This window comes from Dioscorea cayenensis, chromosome 5 (assembly GCF_009730915.1).
Source record: "Dioscorea cayenensis subsp. rotundata cultivar TDr96_F1 chromosome 5, TDr96_F1_v2_PseudoChromosome.rev07_lg8_w22 25.fasta, whole genome shotgun sequence".
NCBI lineage: Eukaryota > Viridiplantae > Streptophyta > Magnoliopsida > Dioscoreales > Dioscoreaceae > Dioscorea > Dioscorea cayenensis.
Window position 1 is genome coordinate 21,152,776 of NC_052475.1, and position 8,318 is coordinate 21,161,093.

Sequence of the window (8,318 nt, forward strand, 5' to 3'; positions counted from 1 at the left end):
ATGTTAAAAGATAGTAACTCTACGTTGATTTTACTTTTGTACTAGGTTGCACTATGCATGTCACTTGACATGGCTTGTTCATATTCATATACAAAAATATAAAAATACTTTCTATCTAGTGCATATATTAAATAAAAATAAATACTTAATTTAAAAACTTGCATAAGTTTTAGACTTATAAGCCCATTTGGTACTTTTGCAGGAAACGCTTTGTAAAGTATTTCCTTGCAAAATTTTTCCCTGCATTTACTTTCCCTGTAAAGTAACATTATAGTGTTTGGCATGCATTGAAATATTGTAATTGGAAATATATGCAAATGAATTCATTTTGTATGGTATGGAATAAGTTTTTCATGCACAAGTTATGATTATTCTCAATTTTACCGCTTTAATAATAATAAAATAAAATAAAACCATACTCTAAATACATGTTTAATTTTCACATTAATCAATGGTTTATATATAAATAAATGAAGGTTGCTTATATACTGGGGTAAAAATAGGTATTTAACTTATACTATTCTATTATGAGAAAATTTTATTACGGAACTTGATAATTCACTATAAAGCTTCCCATATATGATTTCATATACAAAAATTATGGACTTTAACGATAGGATCTTGTCTAGGGGTTTTGAAAAATGAGACGTGGCAGAGGTTCTCACTATAGCTAGGGGTTCTTAAAAGAAGACATCATGGAAGAATTTTTATTTTATAAGGGGTAACATTGGAATTTTATGTCTCATAATTTGCCAGGATAATCAGTTTCACACCACGTAACTTTTCCTCGTCAAAGGAAAGTAATTCTGAGGATTGACTTTCGTACAGTCAACCAGCAGTCGCTTTACCCTTATCTGGGAGAAAGTTATTCTCTCTGTGCCAAAGCACTTAGATGCACATGAAAAATTTTAAAAATCATAATTAATGAATAGCTAATATTAAAGAGGTGTGTTATTTCTCTTTTAGAAGGTATTATTTGTGAGTAATGCTATATAAAGCGAAGAAACCACCCGAACAGCCACACAACTGATGTGGTGGTGGAAACTATTTAATTAATATAAAAGTAAAACATTGATCGTCTCTCTTATGTGCGCTCTCTCTCTTGTCTTCTCTTCCCCACTTACCGCCCTCAGTCACATTTTGCCTTCCGGCGCTCCGTGCCCCGCCTCTACACTACCAGTCTAGGTGCCCTGGCGTGCACCACCCGTCCGACTACTCTTCTGTCCACTCTCCCGAGCCTGTGCCCTAGTTTCTCTTTAAAGCCAAACGAGAGAGGCAGTGATCGCGGGAGGGGCAGTGGCCTAGAGAGAGAGAGCACAAACTAAAGGGCCGGGCCACTGTGCCCTAGATTTTACTTTATCAATATTAATTATCCACGTCACCGTACCACATTAATATATGCGGTGGTTCTGTGGATTTACTTCTTTCCATATAACATTACTCTACTATCCATGTGGAAGGGTATTTTAAAGACTAAAATGATCAAGAAATAAAACAGCCCATAAAATAAAACAATTTCTCATTATTTTTATTTAGCTTTATATTTATTATACATAATTTCTTTATATATATAATTAAGATGTTAATGGATGCGCAAGTGGTGCCCTCGTCTCATATTATAAAATAATTATGATACTTATATAAAAATCTTATTTTCTTTTGATAAACATAGAGTGATAAACGCTAAAATTATCAGGACATACCTGCTACTAAAATCCCTATGTTTTCTATAATTTATCAATGTACTTTCAGACAATATACTGAGACATGTGTCTGCCTTGATTTTTACATAGCAACAGTTGCGAAAGGGTTAAAATAATAGAAAATACATACCTGCAAACCACCATAATAAATAAATAAATCAATCAATCAATAAATAAAATTCTATTTTCTACACTAATTTCACCACTTTTAAATTATTAGATAAAATTCTCAATTATGAAATAAATAAATAAATAACTCTTCTTTTTCTTTCTCTCTTTGCGGATACTTCGCTAACAGGGAAGCGGGCGAGAGAGAGCGAGAAGAAGAAGCAAGAAGAAGAAGAGGAATCGAAAGATGAGTGTGATGGATATTCCAGCGTTGACGCGATCTGCAAAATACGACAAGTCACGACGTCGATAAGCAAACGCGGGATGCTGCCACGTCGCCGGCGACGATGCTTTTGCCGGCTATATTCCCTCCGTCGAGGCTGACATCGAAGGCCGCCCTCGAGGTATTACTGTGAATGTTCACTGGATCTCTTGATTATGTGGCGAATTGGTTTTGATTTGGGGATTTTGGTGCAGAAATCGGAGAGGCGAAGCTGGAAGAATCAGGGCGGCGGCGGTGGTTCGATGAATGCGGAGATCCGGCGTACTAGGCTGGGTTGATGGAGAGTGCCCAAATTTTGCAGATTGGCTGTAAAAGGTTCGATTTGTCTTCTCTCTCGATCAAGTTTTGAACTTTGTGAATCTTGCGAGGAGTTGGATTTCAATGTTAAGAGTGGCTATTGAGAGATCTAAGTGTTTCTCTGGATGATTTTTAAGAAATTAGATTCAGATAATGTGAGCATTATGATTTGGGTTTATAATTATTTGAGAAATATCCCTGCTGATTCCTCTGCTTTTATTGTGAATTTTTGGAATTTTTCTGTGTCAATAGGTTTATGTGCAGAATGTTCTTGTTAATTCAGCCCAGTGCTCTAAGTTTTCTGGATGAAGTGTTTGAACTTTGATGCAAAATAAATTGGATTGCAGGTTTTCTTTTGTAAAATTTGATTGTGGAATACGAAAAATCAGCCAGACTTCCCATATGCCGTGCTTTGTTACTTGCCATTTTATTGGATGCAATTGACCCAGGTCTGCTTTTCTCGTATTTTACACAGATGACACCCTCAAGGAATGACAAATTTCCAGCATGTATGCTCGGAGAAAGAGTGTATGCGACTGAAAATTGCTTCAGTTTTTGGTCACATTGTTTCTAGAAAATTTGCTAGATTAGTTAAAAATACTTCATCTATAGTTCATATAGTGAGGTTAGTTTGACTAAGTTTTGCTTGACTTCAACGACTTGAAGCTACACTATGTGCAATCACATCTCTTTTGGATGTGGTTTTTGGAGCAACTCGTCGAAGGGAAATGATGGCATTCATCTTGTGCTTTTTCATTTGTTCTCATGTTAGTATGATAGTTGAGCAAATTGTTTGCAGGTCAAAGGACTTTCTGAGGGAAGAACTTTGGAGCTCGTAATGACTGAGTTTCTTGCCGCAGGTGCAAATTCAGTCTATTCCTGATGGGAGTGCTACTGGAGCTTGACAGGCAGGAGGTTGGGACAGCTTCAGCATCTACGCCTGGAGATTCAGATTTGATTCTACTTCAGGTGGTGACCTCTAACTTGGTTTTGCTCCATTTTTGCAATCTGGTTGATAGTTTTCTACATCAGCTGTACCTATGCTAAAACTAGATTTTATCTCATTTACTAGCGCCAGCTTATTTGCTCGTCTCATCTGAAAGAACTTCTATAACTCATTTACTGAGCTTCTATCCAGTCCTCTACACATGTGGATAATGTGTTCTTCACATCTCTTCACCTTTAGCTGGATGATAATCAGCTCGATAATTCAGTCAGCTCTGTAGTTGAGTCTCTCCAAATTTGTAATGCCCTCTTCTTTCCTAAATCCTTGATAATTTCAATCATCTGGGAATTTACTTTCTCCAAATTTATAATGTCCTAAATCAAGTGAAGAAGGAGGCGCACTACATAGCTCGGATTTCTTTTGGAATTATTGACCAGGTACTACATGAATAATGCTCTTCACTTGTTTAAATTTGTAGTTTAGGGACAAATAGTTACTGAGGGATTCCATGTAGACATCTTGTAAAATAGTGGAGAGTTCAAGTCATTCTATAAACTTAGAAACGAGTTCAAATTTCAGAGAATTCCCTGTTTGGACCTGACTCCAGTTCTATAAATGGCAGCCCATAAAGGTGAGATTTTTATCTCTATCTGCAGATTTAATACTTACTAGGTTGTGGGACTTTTGCTTTTTGGCTCTGATGTTATTTTGCTACTAAGACAGTTTCTTACATTTCTTACGTACCCACTCCTCTTGTGTCATCGACTTTGTTTCGACTGAGCATTAGCTTCAGACTTGTATATGTAATATGCCTGGGTATGTTAGCTTTTCTTCCTTCTAACAGGTACCCGGATGGGTACATTTTGAGAGTGAATGCTTTCATCACACTGAAGAATCCAGTCAATTTGGGCGTGAGAATATGAGATGAGGAGATTGAAACAGGCAGAGTTCTGACACCTGGCCTGCGGTATTTGTTGTGTGGTGTGAAACGAGCTTGTATGCTTTGTTTCAATTAAATATCTCATCATCTTGAAGTTTGCGCTTTGTAAAGATAAATTTTAGCACGCATATTAATAAAGCCTGCAAGATTCTGATTAGCAACAATTAACTATGACAGATTGCTACTAGTACCCACTATATCATTGAAATATAACGTTCATTAAAATTAATCACAAATATTTAACTCAATTGGCTTTTGACTATATGGAATTTCGTAATCGCCAGCCTTCAACAGGAAATCTTTCTAGCTTAGTTGGAGTTTCCCAGTGATAAGTGCATATGAGCATAACTATATGGTACACATGTCAAACTTTTGAACTGTATTTTTTGTGTGAACAGTCAGATATTCTAGTGACAAATCAAATGTTACAGTATTAATTCGCTTTTTTTTATAATTTCTTATTAAAAATATAAAAAGTCTATTGTCTCTTCACTTAAGTGCGTGGTGGATTTGCAGGATCGGAAGTTTTAACAATCATTGTTACTGAGGACTGGATATTGTGAAGAACATAACTCTGTAACATGGGTTAGTTATTTCGCACCGCTTCTTTAAGATTTTGAGAGAACACCTTCACCTATACTTGCAGGAGTTGGACAGGCAAGTCCTTTGATGGATGAAATTGACACCAATTGAGTCTACCTCTTTCTTAGAATCTTGCGTATGAAAAGAAACTAGGTCATGTAATGTTGTTTTTAATTGCGGGTTGCTCGGGCCACATGTCGGATCTGAAGAATACTAATGTGAGGCTCGGAAACTGTCGTCAGGTGCGATTTGTATTTTCTTTTAATTTAATGAATCAAACTGACCATGCATAAGCCATCCTTGCAACCATGTTTAGTGCTTCAAGTGCTGCTTCTTATTTTCACATTTGGTGCGGATCAGTAGAACTTCTGTATTGATATTATCTTGCTATGCGTGACTACCAGAATTCGCTTATCTGTATAAGTTCTTACCTTAAGATTTTCTTATATTTCTTTAATCTTAATGTGTTGAGCCGTACAAATTTTTTTCTTTGTTCGTAATGAATGATGGATGTCTAATTTGCTTCTTCTCCTCAAGCCTTTTTCTTGCACGCTTTCCATCCTGTAACCCTTATGTATTCTGTCTGATGATACCTAAACTGTAATCTGCAACCTTTTTATACAGTCCTAATGCTGATGGCACTTATGATTGAATTTGCAGCACTGCCATCAAATTTTATTTTCTTGACCAGTTTTAAATATAATTGGTTTATTTTACATCTGGATTATTCTGAATTCTTTCCCAGACAGTGTATTATGAAGAAGTAAAAAGCAACGAGTTTTGCTCATTTGTGTGAACTTTGCATCTGGATACTTTGTTCTGCCTCCTTATTACATCAACACTCGACATTCCTGTTACCATATAGTTTGATTGATAACTCATTTTCCTTTAAACCGATATTGCCAATTTACTTTGCTAAGATCTTAGAAATATATTTTGAAATTCATGTTTGCTGCTTCATTGACTTTTTATATTTACCAATTGTGATCCTGGACTGCTTGCTATTTGTATTGATGATATGGTATTTACATTCTGGATGATGGTTAGGTTAAGGTTCAAAATAAACCATACTGCACAAATGAAAGGAAGGATGGAAGTAATGTTATGATTCTTATGAATACTGCCACAAAATTATCTTAGATAAGGCTGATTTTAATTAAATGTGAAATTAATTAAAAAAATGGCTTAGCTTCATGGTGTGGAATGAAAAGGTCAATTACGTTTGAGGCAAGAAACATGTGTGATACGGGATGGTTGATAAGGATGAATGGTGAAGTGTATGGAGAAAGATAGTGAACCTGGTGATATACTGGAGAGGCATGATAAGATAAAATATAAACGACGACGAATTATTGGTGGTCGTAAATGAGCACTCTGGTGGTGGGTCTCAGGCAGCATTCTGGGAATAGTGGTTGTGTGGTGGTTGGTCTTGCACACACAAGCCGGCCCCGATGCGAGAACATGCACGTCTACAGGTCTCAATTAACCCCGGCGCTCTTCTTTCAAAAAAAGGAAATATAGACTTTAATAATAAGTTGAAAGTTAGGATGGCAAGATGTAGGAACAGTATGTAAATTGCAGTAAAATTTACACACAAAGAGGAGATTGTAAAATACTAGATACCGTTATAAGATCCATTTTCTTACAGGTGAAATGATTTATATCAGAATACTATTTCATTGGTGAATCAGGTTTCCCGGCATTCTACACCCAAAACATGAATTTGATTCCCTGCAAATGCTAAATGATTCTTTGCTAGGAATACTGCATGAAGCAGTTTATTAGGTGTACCAAAGACTATTGAAGTATTACAACAATTTGACTAAACAATGGTCTGTCTTCTATTCTTCTGTAACATTAACATTGCTAACGTCATTATTTCCAGATATATTAGTGTCCTTTGTATTCCAAGAGACTCTTGTTAAATCATATATATATGCTGAAACATTGGGTGAGAGAGATGAATGATAGATATGGACGACAGTAAACGATGTTGTTGCCGCTAATCAAAGATACCCACATTTTCATTTCATATTATAGTGATATCAACCTTATCTTGTTGTATCATTTGGTTGAAATCTGAAGAGCTATTGTGAATTACGCAAGACAGTGCTACTAACTTCTATATGTAGTATATAGAATAGATATGCATATATAGCTGCTGATTTTCTTTCTGAGAATCAGGTATTCTTGTCAGTCTTTGCCTTTTTTACTTTTATAAGTACTAGCAACTTGTTGGGTGGAACTAGTGATGCAAGCTTAAAACAAGCTGTGATGTTGCACGAAATCCTTGCTTTTGGTTTATCTATCAAGTGGAAGAGGACAACTATGTTGTGACATTTGTTGATTCTTTATTTGGTACCCTAACTTGTGACATACTTGTTTTGAAGTTTTATCTTTCTTTATGATTCTCTTATGAGCTTGAACTGGTCCCTTAATGCTCAGAATCTGGATGATTTTTATCAAGGGGAATACCAGAATAGCTAGGTTTTACATCAGTCTCTTTGTTTGTGTGGTGTGGACTAATAGCTGTGGTTGTGATTAAATTTGGGTGCTAAGATTGAGACATTCAACATAGCTTGTTTTTTTAGATTTTTTTTTTTTTTTTATTATTATTAATTCTGTTTTAGTTTATTGCTATTTATTAGATTAATAACATATCTAGAAGTAACATACTAATGTGTTTTGTTTTGTTTTAATATGAAATATGGGCCAGTCATAGTTTTCAACCCTTAATCTTTGTTCAGGTCGACTTTTCTATTGCATTTGTTTTTTATATTTTATCATATTGTTTGTTGTATTCATGCTTTATATATATATACAACAGCGAACTATTTGTGCCAAGGAGGAGTAACATGTTCCCCCTTTATTTGTTCTTCATATTTATTTGTGTGTTTTTTTTATAAAAAAAAAATCCCTTTTGTTGTGCTTATGAGCACTTGTCTATATACAGTGTTGACAACTTATTATTATTTTATTTATTTTTGAAAATGACCTTACAAAATAATATTATCCCCAGGCTCTAAACCTGATAAAAGTAATTTGGCATTCATAACCTATAAAACCTTGACAAATTAGTGTAATTTAAATTCCAACTGTATATATATATATATATATATATATGTAATATTAATTAAAAGTAAGAGATAATTAGTGGTTGTTGGAAGAAGCATAAAATACTTTCTTCTTTTCTTTTTTAAAAAAGCCTAAGAATCCATATTGGGATTATTATATTATAAATTTACTACTTTGAAGATGATGGGCGGGTAGTGATGAGTGGTGATGTTATTGGTGTTGATATATAATGAAAAATAAAAACCCTAACAATGTATATAAATGTCACTCTCCTGACTTTCGAGGAGACACCAATGAGCAATATCTTGTCCCAATTTAATCCTCTCACTAAAGGTCAATTGGCCTGTACTCTTGTAATTGTCGTAAAGTGTAATACGTAACTTC